The sequence below is a fragment of the Nyctibius grandis genome, chromosome 2 (assembly GCF_013368605.1).
Source record: "Nyctibius grandis isolate bNycGra1 chromosome 2, bNycGra1.pri, whole genome shotgun sequence".
Classification (NCBI taxonomy): domain Eukaryota; kingdom Metazoa; phylum Chordata; class Aves; order Nyctibiiformes; family Nyctibiidae; genus Nyctibius; species Nyctibius grandis.
The window spans coordinates 95,899,155-95,917,095 of NC_090659.1; the positions used below are offsets into that span (position 1 = coordinate 95,899,155).

The 17,941-nt window shown below is 38.4% G+C and overlaps 1 long non-coding RNA gene across 1 annotated transcript in view; it reads right to left on the reverse strand.

Moving 5' to 3' along the window:
• Positions 1 to 17,941, reverse strand: part of LOC137675868 (uncharacterized) — a 71,941-nt gene that overhangs the window by 44,109 nt on the left and 9,891 nt on the right. The gene's annotated exons all lie outside the window — the stretch shown is intronic.

A 17,941-nucleotide genomic window follows, 5' to 3' on the forward strand; every position in this document is an offset into this window, starting at 1 on the left:
CCTTGTTTTGTTCCTTTTGTTAACCTAAGTTTCCTGTTCCTTTCTGCACTGGACTCTCCTAACTCTTTTGGTTCAATACCGATCCATTTTTCTCCCATGTATGCATCCATTTGTCTAAAATACTGCCTTAAGCATGATCATATATATTCAAGAATATATTTACTTATAAACACTGGATGGATCTGCTATTTTAGGACTTCTAGTAAACCACATAAGAAACTGAATTAGTGACAGCATTTTAAGTTTTTTATTACACTTGTGCCTTCATAGGATCAAAGTACCTTGCCTCCTACATCAATGGAATAATAATTATGGACAGAGCTAAACATTCCTGTAAAAAATATGGACTTACGGTACTTGTTCAATATAGAAATGCTAACTTAAAAAGAGCATCTGAATGAAAGCGAACATGCTGCTTTCATAAATGGTATGGCAGAAGTTTTCAGATTTTATTTGCAGATGAAGAGAAATACTAATGGAAAAAGTTCTTTGTATTGATAGTAATATAAGCAGTTAAAGTTGAAAAAAAAAAGAAGACAACTGAAAGATGTACATCCATAAAATCAGGAGAATTTTTGCAAATCATGCTTTGTTATAGCAGAAATATTAAATAAAAGTTGATGTTTTCTGAGGGGTAGATACCTACGTATTTTATTATCTATACTAAATGTTCTTTAGATATTTGAATTCTTTGCATTGCAATAAAAGGAATGCCAAGTACATGATAAAACATAAATAGCGAAGTTCAGAACTTTTTGGTTTAGATGCGTAAAATGTGATTCTGAAGCCTCTTCTGATACTTACTGTAATTTGCAATAACAGTAATAATAGCAGCTTACTAGAAAATGGTTGAAGGTGTGGCTGAGAATGTAATTTGTGGTGCCTAAAAGTTTTTAACTAGTGTAGTTATAAGCAGGACTTTGCATAATTTTGAGCGCATTAAAAAAACACCTTCTTTGCCAGATTCGTTTACTAAGCATGAGGATGACATTACAGACAAGGATTAGAAAGCAGAAGAAATTTGGAATCTCTAAAACAGTTACATTGATGATGAGTTTTTGTGTTGTACAGTAGTAGCAGTAAGGTTTTGTTAGAATGAATCATCTGCAACTAATTTTGTAAAAATGAACCATATGAAAATTATCCATAGAAAAAGAAAGAAAGAATATTAAAAACTATGTAAAACCTGTTAGGATTTTCTGGGGTATACGCTCAAATGGTATAAATTGGCATGCATAAAGTTGTCACCACTGCTTACTGAAGATTTGTCCTTTCTATTAACTATATAATACAATACAGATCCTGAAATAGTCCCTTACTTAATACTTGCATTCATTTTACAGTAGAATATTTATGGAATAAGGTCTTACTCATCATGAGAAATAATACAATACTAACAATGGCATAGTATTGTTAGAAGGAAGTACATAAAACTGACTTGAATTAGCATAGCTTTAGAAAATGGCTTTGGTTTTGAGAGTACTGTATTGATACCACTTGTTAAGTTACAAATCGATTGCTTGTCTAATAGTACTACTAATCTAAAATTTAGAGTTGTAGTTTGAAGGTAAAATTACTTTTATACTGAAGTTTATGTATTTATGATTTGCATTTTTTGGGTGATAATGTCTCAGTTAGAAAAAACCATTTAAAATGTCTATCTTTTCAATATATGAAAAACAGTGAGGAAAGCATAGCTGGAAATACTAACAAAACAGGAAAGATTTTTCAGCAAATGAGTAAGTGTAACCATAGGGAAACACTTGCAAGAGGAGAATAAAGTTGAGTGAATATTGCTACATTGCAATGTGAAAACATACTTCATCTATCATGAAAAATTAGGTCCTTCTGTTCATAAACACAGCTTAGGTACATGTGGTCTTGAGAGGTGCAGTACCACTGCAAATTCCGCGAAATGTTCTTTGATCGCATTACAGACAAGTCTGGCTAAGACATAAATAGAATATAACTATCTGTTGCAATATAAGGAAGATAAGGTGAGGGAAGCATAATTTATAAGACAACCACCCTGAATTGCAGATCCTGCAATTCACATGGCTGGCAGATACAGAAATAATTTCACAAATGAAAATGGAAGATGCAAAATCCATGAAGACTGTGTTGCAGGTTTGTCTCATTTGACTTTCTCTAGGATTATGAGGATGTCTACGATTATGATATATATACACACATATTAAATATATGTATATTATACATACATATTTTGCTATGTATATGAAAGTAAATGTGTGAAAATCTGTAAAAGAGGAATTTGATTTACATGCAAGAAATATTTCAAAATAGGCTACAGGAGGATGTTTTTGTGTAGTACTTAAGACAACTGGAAGAAGTAATGAGAGTTAATTCAGTCCTGGATCTGATAGTGATCAGGAAAAAAAAAGAATCTAGATCTAAAATGAAGACCTTATGAATGTACAATAGTTCTGGTTTAATAAAGAGACCAGAAAAAGAGTAAACATATTGTAAAAATCACTGACAGAAATGTAAAGAGTTTGGAGAGTAATAGCAGAAAGCTGGTTCAGCAATAACATTGCAATAGAATAAGAGCAAGATTCCACTATAAATAAATATTTAGTGAAGTATAAAGTAGAGAAAAGAAAACAGAACTGGAAATGGGAACTTAAAGCTTGCCATCATGCAAAGATAAAATAAAACAGAAAGAAAGCTCGGACCATGTGATGCTATCTGAGAAAGCCTAATTATCCACTTATTTAGTATAGTTTTGCTAATATAATCTGAAAATATGTGAAACTTTTAAAGAAACACTAGAAAGCAGATTTTTTTCAAATTTCTTCAACTTTTAATTTTTCTTTGTTTCCAATAGACTAATACTGAATAAAAGGAAATCTGAGACCACTGTCTACAAGTCAGATCATTTGTTTGAAAAGATAGTTGAAGAGACAGCAAACAAAATGGTAATTGCAAATATAGAAAAGTATCTGAAAATATGAAGGAGTCCAGATTCTGTACCCCTGTTCTGCCCACTGGAGGTAGCACAAGGTAGCCAAGATCCATTCCTACTCGCAGGCTGAGAATTCGCCTGCCGTGGGGAAGTCACGGTCAGCCTAATGCTGGTCTATCCCTTTCCCATGCCAGCAGCTCTCATCCTTCGCACAGGTTTGGTAGTGGGAGCATAAGAAGGTATGCCTACTCTCTACCAATTTTCAGCTGCATTTAATTTCTTAGGTGACATCTGTACTAGAAAACAAAATGGACCACAGCCCAGTCAAGAGTTGGTAGCAAATTACAGCTCACATTCGCATGGCTAACCCAGCTGCTTTCCTGAAGCAGGGTGGCCTCGTTCATACTGCCTACTAAGAACAGTCCCTAACCCATGCTATTCCCCAAGTCTTGCTGTGTCTTACCTGAGTGCTTGTTGGCCTGGGCCAAAAGCATACCAAAGAGCATGCTAACAGTTAAATGGCATGGATTCGTTGGAATGAGTCCAGAGGAGGGCCATGAAGATGATCAGAGGGCTGGAGCACCTCTCCTATGAAGACAGGCTGAGAGAGTTGGGGCTGTTCGGCCTGGAGAAGAGAAGGCTCCGGGGAGACCTTCTAGCAGCCTTCCAGTACCTGAAGGGGGCCTACAGGAAAGCTGGAGAGGGACTTTTTACAAGGGCAAGTAGTGATAGGACAAGGGGGAACGGTTTTAAACTGAAAGAGGGTAGATTTAGATTAGATATTAGGAAGAAATTGTTGACTGTGAGGGTGGTGAGACACTGGCACAGGTTGCCCAGAGAAGCTGTGGGTGCCCCCTCCCTGGCAGTGTTTAAGGCCAGGTTGGATGGGGCTCTGAGCAACGTGGTCTAGTGGAAAGGTGTCCCTGCTCATGGCAGGGGGGTTGGAACTAGATGATCTTTAAGGTCCCTTCCAACCCAAACCATTCTATGATTCTATGATTCTATGATAATCATATGGTAGAGCCCAAGTGTGTGCCTGCGCTCTGTTTAGCTCAGTAACACAGATGTAGTAACCTTATGAACTACATCCAGTTGGCAATAATTACAACTGTACTAGCCTGCTCTAAATTAAAATTGCAGTGGCATGAAAACCAATAATCTACAGGTATCTTTCAGACTACTGTTTCTTGAACAGAAACGTCAATGAATGTATGAATTTGGATGTAATGTGTGACTTAATTAAAGGGAAAGAAAGAGTAGAAAATCTGAAAAATCGGTAAAGTTAGAGGAGGACAATAAAAGGCAAAACTGTACTTATCTGATGTGGAAGTATTTTTAAATGGAAACTGGAAAGGCAGTTAGATTAGTGAATATTCTTTTCAAAATAAGCAAGGTTACAATAAAGAAGTCACTATATGACCATTTGGGTAAATAAATTTAGTTCATCATTAAAAAGCAGTTTGGGTCCCACCTATGTGGACCTCCTTGTAAGATAAAAGCCTGAAATATAATGCATTTGCTTATAGAATCATAGAATCATAGAATGGTTTAGGTTGGAAGGGACCTTAAAGATCATCTAGTTCCAATCCTCTTGCCACAGGCAGGGACACCTTTCCACTAGACCAGATTGCTCAAAGCCCCATCCAATCTGGCCTTAAACACTGGTGTTTTATTCTGAGACTTTTGAGAAGGACTTGATGCTGAAGTGGGCACACTTCAATATAAAATAGTGACCTCATCATGCACATGATGGGATAAGTGCTTTACTGAATATTTATACAGATTTCAAAATGGGATATGCAATAATATCTTGGGATTAACATAATCTCTGTATTACTTGGACAGTTTTCCTGTATGTGATGTAATTACTATTAGGTTCCAGGTCATATTTTGACCTAGTGAGGTCACCAGTTATTTTCATGATCATTTCTAATTTTACAGGTTGTAGAAAACTGTGTGCAGGATGCACAAAAAGGGGAAATAAAATTATGTTCATAGGCTGCTTTGTGACCTGGTATTAACTGCTTAAGTCTGAAGACAGAAAATAAAAAGGGAAGGGAAAATGTGGCAAGTCAGACAGTGTTGGAACATAATGCGTTAGCATTCAGTTGAATATTGTCTTTTAAGTTACTCAGAGGTAAAGACAGGAAATAAACTTCTCAAATAAAAACTATGTGCAGATTCCGAAAGGGGGTCAGCTCCTCTGGTGAGTGCTGGGGACACAAAGGACATAAATGGCAGGAGGCCAATGGTGTCCTGGGGTGTATTAGAAGGGGTGTGGTTAGCAGGTCAAGAGAGGTTCTCCTCCCCCTCTGCTCTGCCCTGGTGAGGCCGCATCTGGAATATTGTGTCCAGTTCTGGGCCCCTCAGTTCAAGAAGGACAGGGAACTGCTAGAGAGAGTCCAGCGCAGAGCCACGAAGATGATTAAGGGAGTGGAACATCTCCCTTATGAGGAGAGGCTGAGGGAGCTTGGTTGATGAGGGCTGGGTCACAGGAGGTTCCACTTAAATATGAGGAAAAACTTCTTTACGGTGAGGGTGACCGAACACTGGAACAGGCTGCCCAGAGAGGTTGTGGAGTCTCCTTCTCTGGAGACATTCAAAACCCGCCTGGACGCGTTCCTGTGTGATATGGTCTAGGCAATCCTGCCCCGGCAGGGGGATTGGACTAGATGATCTTTCGAGGTCCCTTCCAATCCCTAACATTCTGTGATTCTGTGATTCTGTGGAGCTGGGTCTCTTTAGCTTAGAGAAGAGGAGACTGAGGGGTGACCTCATTAATGTTTATAAATATGGAAAGGGCAAGTGTCATGAGGATGGAGCCAGGCTCTTCTCAGTGACATCCATTGACAGGACAAGGGGCAATGGGTGCAAGCCGGAACACAGGAGGTTCCACTTAAATATGAGGAAAAACTTCTTTACGGTGAGGGTGACTGAACACTGGAACAGGCTGCCCAGAGAGGTTGTGGAGTCTCCTTCTCTGGAGACATTCAAAACCTGCCTGGACGCGTTCCTGTGTGGTATGATCTAGGTAATCCTGCTCCGGCAGGGGGATTGGACTAGATGATCTTTCGAGGTCCCTTCCAGTCCCTAACATTCTGTGATTCTGTGTAATGAAATAAATAAATTAGGCAAAATTTTAGGATGCTATAGATGAAAGGAAAATGGCCAGAAGTTTAGAAGGAAGGTTGGGAGTAGGTGTTTGGAAACAATTCTTAATAGGAAATGATTCTTAATGGAACACTGGGAAGCAAATAGACCATCATAACAACTATTCAGCAATAAATTTGCCTGTAGATTAAGTATTTGGAGAAGCAGCCTTGCAGAAATGCAGGCAGTTTTTCTGGTGGAACTAACTGGCTATTCTGGCTTTACTGTATTGCCATGAACCATATGTGCAACACAGTGGGGAACTATGTTGGGAAATATCACTTCTGTAGTATGAATGTACAATTCTGTACCTTTGGCTTGCTTTGGCTTCAGCAGAGTTATGTTCTTGCAAATAATAGAAATTACTTTTAAGAAAGTGGGAGAATATCAATGAAAAATGTAAGAAAGTAGCATTATATACACACAGACGGAGAAAAGCATAAAGCAAGTGTGTCACATGTTACATACCTAGCTGAAAAAAGTGTTCTTTCTTATAATGACGTTGTAATTTTGAAATGCAAATGCATTATATAAAATTATAATACTATGATTAGTATTAGCATAGTTTTAGATAGTAGTTAGCATAGTTTTAGAAAATTACATGAAACAAACAAACAACATATTTGAAGTTGTCCACTTCTCTCTGAATACGTTACATACTCTAAACCTAATGTCTGTACTGCCAGAACTGGTAGTTCCTCTTTTGAGGAAAAAAGTAATTTTAAGACTTCTCTGAAAAGAGATTCTCAAAAATATTATGACAGATAGTGCAGGTATGACTGTCTGAAACTGCTGCTTTCTTCATTGCGAATACATTCTGTGCCCATCAGTCCTGCTTAAATAACCACTTGTTGGGGGCTTGCCTCTCTATGTTTCCCGAGGAGGTGGGGGACATCATAGTTTTTAGGAGCTGCTGGAAGCTAAGTTGGAGTATGGCAAGGAGGAGATGACATCAGAATTTTGGCTGAAGGGCAGAGGGATTGTAAAAAGGTTTTTCTGGAGATGGGGAATGGGTGGCTCTGAGCAGGAGTGTGATGCTGCTGGGAGCCCTTAAGCCTATTTACTCATTTAGTATATTGAGGGCACACCTAGGTGTCATGGGATTTGGATGTTTTGCAGATGGGTAGATTAACTAGATTACAAAGAACAACTACTAAATTTCAGGAATTCATTATGAAAGTACCCTATGAATAAACTATATGAATATTAAAAAGCAAAACCAAACCGTAGAAACCACTTCTTAGAAGAACTTTCATATGTGACTGTGGTATAGTTGCATAGTCTGTGCAAGTGAAGTAGAGCAAAGAAGCAGAAAATCTGTGCTAGATGTCATAAAACGCTGCCCAGTTTTTCACTTTTTTTTTCCACCCTTCTTTCCAAGGAAATAATTTGGAGATTCCTGGGATAAACTATCTCTGGTTAAAAAAAGCAAAGAGACTGGATTCTCTAAAGGCAGGCATCTGGAAATCAACGTGAAGACTGACAGCCATTGCAGCATTTAGAGCACTACTTTGAGCTGTTATTATCTTACATCCTTTGTTTTACTTTTCTTGGTCCAGAATATTTCTGCTTTATTCAGACAAAACTCATTGAAAACAATGCAAAACGTGACATGCTTTTATGACTAACTAATAATTGTGTAATCGTCAAAAAGAAACTCCATAGTATACTTCAATTAGCAACATCCTTCTACCTCCATTTGAGCAGATGTTATCTATTTTGAGACAATAGAGACAGATACAGGCTTGGAGTCAAATCTTCCTTCTATTATACTTGATGCTCAAAGAAAATTAGATTTAAGTCTGCCTATCCATCCATCTATCTGTCTGCTTATTTACTAAGAACATTATAATTGTTTTAGCTGTTAAATGTGAAAATAAAAGTCATAGTATTACTAAGTAGAAGGTATACAAAATCCTTGTTTTATCAAGTTCTTTAAAGGAAAGGAAAAAATAAGAACAAGTGAATTATTCTACATTCAAAGAAAATTAAGTGTCATTACTGCTTTCCAAAAAAAGTTACTGAAGAGATGGACAGATGTGTTTTGTTTCTAGAGTCTGTGGGGCCTACTGCTCTAGAATACCACAAAATTCCAAAAAACATTGATACTACCTAGTTTTACAGATGAAGAAAATCGAAGACAGCTCAAAATGGCCAGAATAAAATTCAGTGAATAAAGTTGTTCTATCTCTGTGTTAAAATAAAGTCTGGAAAAGGAAAATTATTTCGATTTCCAGGTAAAGGTGAATCCATAGGAGAGCACATGAGTGAAAAGGTTTTTTGGAAAGCAAGATTTATAAGGCATGTTTCAAAAGAATTGTATTTGTTTCATCCAGAGAAGAGAAGACTGGGGAAAATAATGTGATGGCTGAAGATTATTGTGAAGAAGATGCTCATCAATTGTCTTTTGTACCCAGTTGCAGAAGGACAAGAAAAAATTATCTTAATTTACAGTGAAGAAGAACAGGCTACATATTTGGAAAATCCTTCTAAGTATAAGGACAGTTAAAGACTGGAACCAGGCTATCTGGCAATGCTGGAGCATCTTCTTCACTGGCAATTTAGAACAGATTAGACAAAAAGTTTCTGTCATCACAATGCTCTTACATCTATCTTCTTTCAAAATTGTTGGCTCCACTCAATAAATAATCTGGAATATTAAGAAGTAATTTGAAAAACAAATCCAGAATGTGGAGATGAAATTGGATAGTCTGAACACATGATAAATCATCAAAAATGCAGGTATCATTTTTTTTGTCAACAGACATATCCTTGTATTTTGTATGCCTTTCTATATTTTAATTTTCACTTGTTTTAATTTTAAAGTTCATATACATATAATTTCTATTTACAGATTGTCAGTAAGGATAAAGCATTTTACCTGTTCATGCAAGCAGTGCTATTACTTTGCTTAGACTACTCAATCCTCTGGGCAGGAAGCTGGTTTCAGCATTGTCAATACCCTTTTTTCCTTGGCTTCTAATTCTATCTAGCACATGCTCTTCAGGTATGTACAGCTTTATAGAGATGACGGGAAATATTCTGCATTCAAAACACATGTAGTTTCTTTTAAGTCACATATAGATAACTATAGAGTTTATTATTTGACAGAATATCAGAAAAAGTCTGATTCCTAAACAAAACCAGAACTTTGATAATGAATTTTACTTTCTGTGGTTAACAGCCTATTTTTAGTGTGATAAGTAAAGCCTGTTAGTAATAAAAATGAAACCTAGTATCTATGCTGTGATAATGGAACCCTAAAGTGAAATTAGTTAGTGATATGAGAAAGTATCACTTGTATTTCTGCTCCAAACCTCAAGATATTTTATTTTCCTGTACTCAAAAACAACATTAAAGAATATGTATGGTTCATGTTACCAACATTCATGGCCTTGATTATAATGTGAATCATTCGTGTATATGCTTTTGTTAGAGCATAAAATAAGTAACATAAGAGAGCAAGGATACTGAAGGAATGAAGATCATTTGCTTATTCAGAATACTGAGAGAATTCAGTCTATTCAGAATACTGGCCAGCATGTCTGTTCTTTCTAAGAAATTCAATTTGAAGGATGATAAGAAAACCATTTATTAATGTGATAATCTGTTAGCTGCTTAAGGACTTAGGTGTTCATATCAAACAATAATTAAAGTCTTCAAATTAAAGTGTTTATCTTCTAGTGGTTTTTCTCGTATTGGGTCTGCGACAAGAAAGGCTGTGAACATTTGCAAATGGACATTTTATTGTATCTTCTTCCCTCAACCTGTGTTGGAAACGTTTCCATTTTTAGCAGTAGCTGTATTAAAAATGTGAATAGTGTACAGAGAATCAAGTGGCTTTCACGCAGTTAACCTCCCAGAGAGGAAGATCTAAGTAAGAGAAGTAGCACCCCTGCACTTCTGTAGTTCGCTTTGTCTTGTCATCTTGATATAGAACCAAGAGGTTCCAGTATAACTTTTCTGTTTAATACTGAACTTGAATCGTCTAGTTTTACCTGGCTTTGGTTTATGTTTTTTTTTCAATTAGGAGACATCTACTTATGCTATTTGAGAATTAACTTAGAAAGAGACCACCAGAGTCTTAAAACCTTTATAATACAAGCCAATCTGGAGAAAGATTGCTGTCAGCTTGAATAGAATTATTCAAGAATAGGAATCACATACCACTGCACCTTTATTTTAATACAGTTTATATAGAAGAAAAACAGTATAGGTCAGAGAAGCTTTTGGAGAAACATATCTAGCAAATAACTTTAGAATGTTTAACTCACACTTTTTTACAAAGATAGGAAAACATAATTTCTGGATGGAATTGAAATACTGCTTTAAAAAGGCCTCTGAAATTTGAGTGACTTGACTTCTCATGAAAGTCAAAGAAGTAGCTTATGATTGAAGAATTTTCATTCAGAGAGAATAATGGTTCTAGGTTGTGAGATGCCTTAATGAATTGAAGAAATTGAGAAAAATGAAAAAACGACTAAGGCTCCTTTTACTTACAATTGAAATCTAAGGTTGTCTGGTTTTACTTGTCAGAACTTGCTTTTCAACATGTATATTAATTTAAATTTTTTCTAATTGAACATTCACATTTATATTTATAGTTTGAAGTTATAAAATGCAAACTATATTTTCAGCTTTCCCATTTAATATTTTATTGAACAGTTTAAAAATAATTTTTGCTGACTAAAGAAAATATTTACTTAACCAGAGGGGATTTATTATGCTGAGAAATTTAGTTTTCCTGCATATCTTCAGAGGCCCAATGCAGCTACTACTGAAATCAACCCCCAGTAAGGTGCCTGTGTCTATTTTGGATAGTATGATACTCAGAAAAATATAGAGCTAATAATATAGAAGGATCTAACCCCCGTTTTCAAAGGTGACAATGAATTTATCATTTAATAAATTTGAGAATATTACTTACAGATTAAATAAGGACATTCAGAAACAGTAAGAATAATTAAAGGATAGTTAGGAAGAAAAAGAATATATGCAGTTTGATTAAGCGAGGTAAACAACCATATACAAAGAAACCGGAATGATATAATATTTATTTAAGTTGGCAGGAGAATGTATAATTGGAGGTAGAATTGGGAAAACATGGTGTGCAGTTATTCTGAGTTATTCTGTTTTAGCAGATTTAGTAACGTTTTAAAGTGATGGTAATCCTCTTATTTAACATAACTGCAACTGGACTGACAAAGTAGTAGAAACTGTACTTCAGAGAGACAACCCTATGGTTGGGTATAGGTTGGAAAGTGTAAGTGTTAGCATTTAAGAGTGTGGAAGTTTTTGGCCAATTTTGAGAAATAAATAAGAAAATGTCAGAATTAAGAAAATATTTACTCTGGAGTACTAGAAAGTGTATTTGTATGTAGCTTTGGGCTCCCCAGACTAATATTGTGATGTACAGTAACAGTATAAAGAAATAGTTGCTTTCTTAATGCAGTTTGTGCGTGTGTTGATTTGTATAGCCCAGTTTTCCATCTAACTTGGCCAAAGCACAGACAGTTATTTTAATTGCCCAATTGTTATAAAGAGCATGAATAACTCATCTGGGATGCTTTTGGCTGCTTCTTTGAGTGGTTGTGTAGATGGGTTTCATTGCTGGTGTGTATGTGCCCCATAAGCGCAAGGACAAATTATTTGGACAAGCAGACTACTACTTGAAGCACCCTCATGTCCACTGTCTTCAGGGCATTAAATAGAGACGTGAGTGAAAACATTCATGATTTCATTATTTCTGTCATACCACAAAATGGAAATAATGCAGTATATTTACCGTGTGATTCGTTTAACTTTATATGTAATAGTATAATCAATTTCATGCAGTAAATTAAGTTTCCTTATGACCATTAGCAAAATATAGTTTGAGTTAACATACTAGACAGATCTCTGTATATATGGATAAAGGAGTCGTATGTTATTGGGGTTTAAGATTTTCCCTAGTGTAATTCTTCAGAGAGCAACATGTCCCATAGTAACATTTCCTTTTTCCAAGAGGAAACATACAGCAGGGGAGGGAGAAGACTTCCCTTGAACAGAAATCAATTTCTAAATTCCACAAGTAAGTCTATAGTTATGATTTAAGACAGTGACTCTTATTCAGCATCCTAAAAGCTGTGATTCTGAACTTCTGGGACACATCCATTACCAGGGTTCACTTGTATTGGCAGACAAGTCTGATGGAGGCAAGAGAAGCGTGATTCCTGGCACAAGTTGCTGCCCATGCATGTAGCGAGGGATAAAAGATTCATCAGCAATATGGCATGTCTTTGATTCATGTATTTTAAAGTCCAGGGCCTGAAAAGATCTATTTTATTACTTGCATACTCCCTGCAGGGACCCTGATAGTGCCTGGCTTTGTGTTGAGTGCCTTACGTATTTACAGCCCTGATAGCAGCGATTGTCTTTGTATTTTCAGTACCGTGTTGTACATAGTGCCGAGTGACTTGTTGGTCTTGTGGCTTTTCTCTCTCTTGCTCTCTAACAAGCTATCCGGCTTATTAGTAAAAATAAACACCAGAAATAGATTCCCTTATACGACTGGTTGCAGAAGCAAATGTACCATTACAAATCAGTGACAGAGCCTTCTGTACCTACTTCACAGAAAGGGTGAGGGGGCTAGCAGTTCAGTGTCAACTATCAGTGCCTCAGCACTTTCATTTGCTATTTCAAATTCAGACTGGAGTAGTATCCATAACCTCCTAACCAATCACTAATCCTCAGGGATTTTGAACTGCCAGCCTGCAAGATGTCTATAGGGGTCTACATAGCAGAGAAAAGACATTATATTCCTCATAGAACACTGGACTACATTACAGAGTGCTACCCTTCAGCCTTTCTTGTGAGCCAAGCAGGAATTTTCTGTTGGTTTTGTGTTCCCCCCTCCCTCCTCCCAGAAAAAGTGGTCATCACAGAATCACAGAATTGTCTTGGTTGGAAAGGACCTTTAAGATCATTGAGTCCAACCATTAACCTAACACTACCAAATCAACCACTAAACAATATCCCTAAGCACCACATCTACATGTCTTTTAAATACCTCCAGGGATGGTGACTCCACCATTTCCCTGGGCAGCCTGTTCCACGTCTTGACAACCCTTTTGGTGAAGAAATTTTTCCTGATATCCCATCTAAACCTCCCCTGGTGCAACTTGAGGGCGTTTTCTCTCATCCTATCACTTGTTACTTGGGAGAAGAGGCCGACACCCGCCTCGCTACGACCTCCTTCCAGGTACTTGTATACAGCAATAAGGTCTTCCCTCAGCCTCCTTTTCTCCAGACTAAACAACCCCAGTTCCCTCAGCCACTCCTCATAAGACTTGTGCTCTAGACCCTTCACCAGCTTCGTTGCCCTTCTTTGGACTCTCTCCAGCACCTCAGTGTCTTTCTTGTAGTGAGGGGCCCAAAACTGAACACAGTATTTGAGGTGTGGCCTCACCAGTGCCAAGTACAGGGGGACAATCACTTCCCTAGTCCTGCTGGCCACACTGTTTCTGAGATAAGCCAGGATGCTGTTGGCCTTCTTGGCCACCTGGGCACACTGCTGGCTCATATTTAGCTGGCCATCGATCAACACCCCCAGGTCCTTTTCCGCCAGGCAGCTTTCCAGCCACTCTTCCCCAAGCCTGTAGTGGTGCATGGGGTTGTTGTGCCCCAAGTGCAGGACCCAACACTAAGCCTTGTTGAACCTCATACCGTTGGCCTCAGCTCATTGATCCAACCTGTCGAGATCCCTTTGAAGAGCCTTCCTACCCTCAAGCAGATCAACACTCCCACCCAACTTGGTGTCATCGGCGAACTTACTGAGGGTGCACTCGATGCCCTCATCCAGATCATTGATAAAGATATTGAACAGAACTGGCCCCAATCCTGATCCCTGGCGAACACCACTTGTGACCGGCCGCCAACTGGGTTTAACTCCATTCGCCACAACTGTTTGGGCCCAGCCATCCAGCCAGTTTTTTACCCAGCAAAGCGTACACCCTTCCAAGCCATGAGCAGTCAGTTTTTCCAGGAGAATGGTGTGGGAGACTGTGTCAAAGGCTTTACTAAAGTCCAGGTAGACAATATCCACAGTCTTTTCCTCATCCAGTAAGCAGGTCACCTTGTCATAGAAGGAGATCAGGTTAGTCAAGCAGGACCTGCCTTTCATAAACCCATGTTGACTGGGCCTGATCGCCTGGTTGTCCTGCACGTACCCCATGATAGCACTCAAGATGATCTGCTCCATAATCTTCCCTGGACCGAGGTCAGACTGACAGGCCTGTAGTTCCCCAGATCCTCCTTCCGGCCCTTCTTGTAAATGGGCGTCACATTTGCTAATTTCCAGCCCCCTGGGACCTCCCCGGTTAGCCAGGACTGCTAATAAATGATGGAAAGTGGCTGGGTGAGCACTTCTGCCAGCTCCCTCAGTACCTTTGGGTGGATCCCATCCAGCCCCATAGACTTATGTGTGTCTAAGTGGCATAGCAGGTCTCTAACCATTTCCCCATGGATTATGGGGGCTTCACTCTGCTCCCCATCCCTGTCCTCCAGCTCAGGGGGCTGGGTACCCGGAGAACAACTTGTCTTACTACTAAAGACTGTGGCAAAGAAGGCATTAAGCACCTCAGCCTTTTCCTCATCCTTTGTCACATCATCACAGCCTGTCTCAGAAGATAAAGGACTAAAGTGTAGTACCACAACAGATGATTGATTTAGTTCACACAGATCTAAAACTATACAATCAATAGTTCTGCATCTTACAAAACCAGCAACCTTCATTTGAAACACTGGGTTATGGTTTTCCTGTTATACATCATGTTATCAAGAGCTTTTTACTTCCCAGAGGAGGGATCCTAGGCAGTAACAGGTCAATTAAATCAGCTTCTAGGTCATCTTTTAAGATCAGTGAAAACATCTCAGCATTTATAGTCTCTCACAAAACATTCTGTACTTTATCTACGTTGTGCACAAAGTTGACTGAAACCACAGCCTTGCAACTACCTGGTACATGCTGCAACAAGATGTCTATGGTACACAAAGTCCTCTCCCCATTAAACTTTGAACAAACGGTGCTCAGTACAGTGTTGTCTTCATACCTTAATGTACCAAGGGTCTGGGTGATAGACAGGTCTATTCAGAGACAGGGCTTTGCTCACATTCAAAACCTCTGCAATGCTCAGGGGATGCTTTGTCTCCATATAAATATCTCAGAGTCAGCTCTGCCTTGAACCAAAAATACATTTGGTTTTGTTTTTCAGGGACTTAACCAAACAAGTGCCAATACTCAATGTGGTAATTAGTTTTATGTTTTATCAACAAGCCAGTGAGAGGCAAGACCATCTTCAAGAACTTTTATGTGACACATGGCTCTGAATTAAGCCAGTCAGAACCAGTCAACATTTGGGGTCAGAGTTGGTAACGTCAGACACTCTGAGCCTTCCTAACCTTTAGCATATCTAACCATTGTAGCAGGGAGTCAACAGCAATGACCTGTCTTCCAGAGTTACCTTTTTCAAATGGGGACTCCTAAATGTGTGCTTGTACATAAGAGACACAAATAGGTGTCCCGTTCTAACTAGAGGGATGCTGAGAGTTCCTGAAAAAATGTTTTATTTACCTGTTTAATAACATGGGGTTTGTATACCTTTTTTTTTTTCTACCTTTCTTTGTGTCTTGTGAAACTTTCAGTACAGTCTTTTTACCTGCTTAGCCAAACATACTCCTCCGAAATAATAATCAGATCCTGCAGCCAAACCCAGTATGATTATAGCTGATAGACTGGGCGTTGCCGAGGTGAAATCTGCTGACAGAAACTATTTTGCAACAGCACAGGTCATTTTGTGTCAAATAGAGTCACTTTAACTAGAGTTACTCACAAAGCTAAATGAAAAGACTTTCTGTTTGAGTATCCTGGCATCATCGGTCTCCCTTAACCTCTTCTACTTCAATAGTATGGGACTGTTTAATAGCTTTGACACTGACTGGCGTTTACATAATTTCTCTAAAAGTGCATTTTTCTGCAATAGCTACTTATCTTCTTCTGTACAGGGATACAATATACCTTAGCTTGTAGTCAGATTTCTGAAAGGCCTTTGTTTATATTTTTACCTAAGAATGGAGACCTGTCTTACCTATCTGTATAATTTTTTAGTAATAGAAACTGGGCTTTCCTGTCTGCTTGAGAAATATTCCTGTGCCTTGTAAAACACATAGCAGTGAAAATGGGAGTATACTGCACGGGTTATGAATCTCCTAGTGAAATAATATGAAACTCTCACAAGCTTTTGCTGTTTTAATTATGATGTTAACTGTGCCCACTTAAGGTCTACTGCCAAACTCTAGAAACCATGCCCTCCTCCTTTAGAGGAAGCTTGAACTGCTTTATCTTCAGTTTTCTACTTCAGTTTTTAGATAAAGTTTACACTGATTCCTTGAGCTTTAGTTCTTAGCAAGTACTTTTCTTAGAATGGGGCTGATTTCTGTGGATTGGCATATTTTCTTCTCTTCATTTCCACTCCTTACTATTCTTTTAGATTCTGCTTGCAGAAAGAGCAGCAGGGTTTTAAGAGCACAATATGCATAACTGCATCTTTTCCTCTAATACATCTTCCCTAACAGTGGGAAAGAATGGCTCTCTCAGAATGTGCTCATCTAAGCTTCCAGTTCCCCAGGATCTTGGAAGGACTTCTGTGCAATAGCAGCTTCAGCATCTGCCACAGATAGCAGGCAAACTGGTGGTTGATTGGCAGAGCTAAGAAGAGAGAGATTTCCAGCACAGGGGCAATGGACTCTTCTTCAGAGACTTTAATTACAGCACCCCTCTAACACTTCTTCAAAACAACAATAAATGTTTTTAAATCACACATGAAAAGGATGGACAGGGATCAACTTTTCGCCTTCTCTATCAATAAAATGAGGGTGCATCGGATGAACCTGGCAGTAGGCAGGTTCAAAGCAAATAATACAATAAATTATATTTTTTATATGTTCATGGGTAATATACTCATGACATTCTTTGGCTAAAGACAGTATGTATGAAAGACGTTGACATGGATCTAAGGAGAGACTGCACAAGACCTTGGAAGAAAGATCTAGTAAAGGTCACTGACTAGACAAACCACATCAGGCTCAGGAAACCCCCGGAGCTAAAACAAAGTTGGATGCTGCAACCTAGGGGCATCATAAAATGTGCCTGTCCTGGTCCTGCTGTTCTCTGAGAGAGTACTTGGGTAAGAATTAGCCTGTGTCTGCTGTTGGAGATAGGTAAATGGGCCAAGTGTAAGCCTCGCCTGAACCAGTCTGACCTCTTTTGTATTCTTAAAATAAGGTTTATTTATTAACCTTGGCCTACTCACAGTCTTTGCAAAAATGAAACAAATACTTTTAGGACCTTCTCCTCTTTAAATTCAACCAACTACAGCCAACCTTAAGCAGTCATTGTCGTTCCTTTTACTGCACTGTCAGCTTTGCTAACTACATAGTCTGTGGTATTTCAAAGATTTTATGACACATGTTAATGAAATGCTTCTACCTCACCTCTTCTTCCTCACTCAATCATGCCCTAAACACAACTTTATTCATCTTTATCTCTTTGGAAACTTGTTGGTACCGTTGTAATATTAAGCAGTGACTTTTCTCGTTCCTTATGCTGGCCTTCAGATTCTCTCTACTACAGAGAGGAAATCTTTGAGCCCGCCAAAGAAAAGAGCAAAAAATTAATAGAAAATCCATGGGATAGTGTTGTTTCCATCACAGTAATCTGGAAGGAGGAATTTTGTTCTGATCCCTGCTAAGTGAATAAATCAAATTCACAGATCTGTAGTGCCAAATCTGTAAGTCATGTTCCAAAATTCAGCAAGCCAGGATCACAGCCTT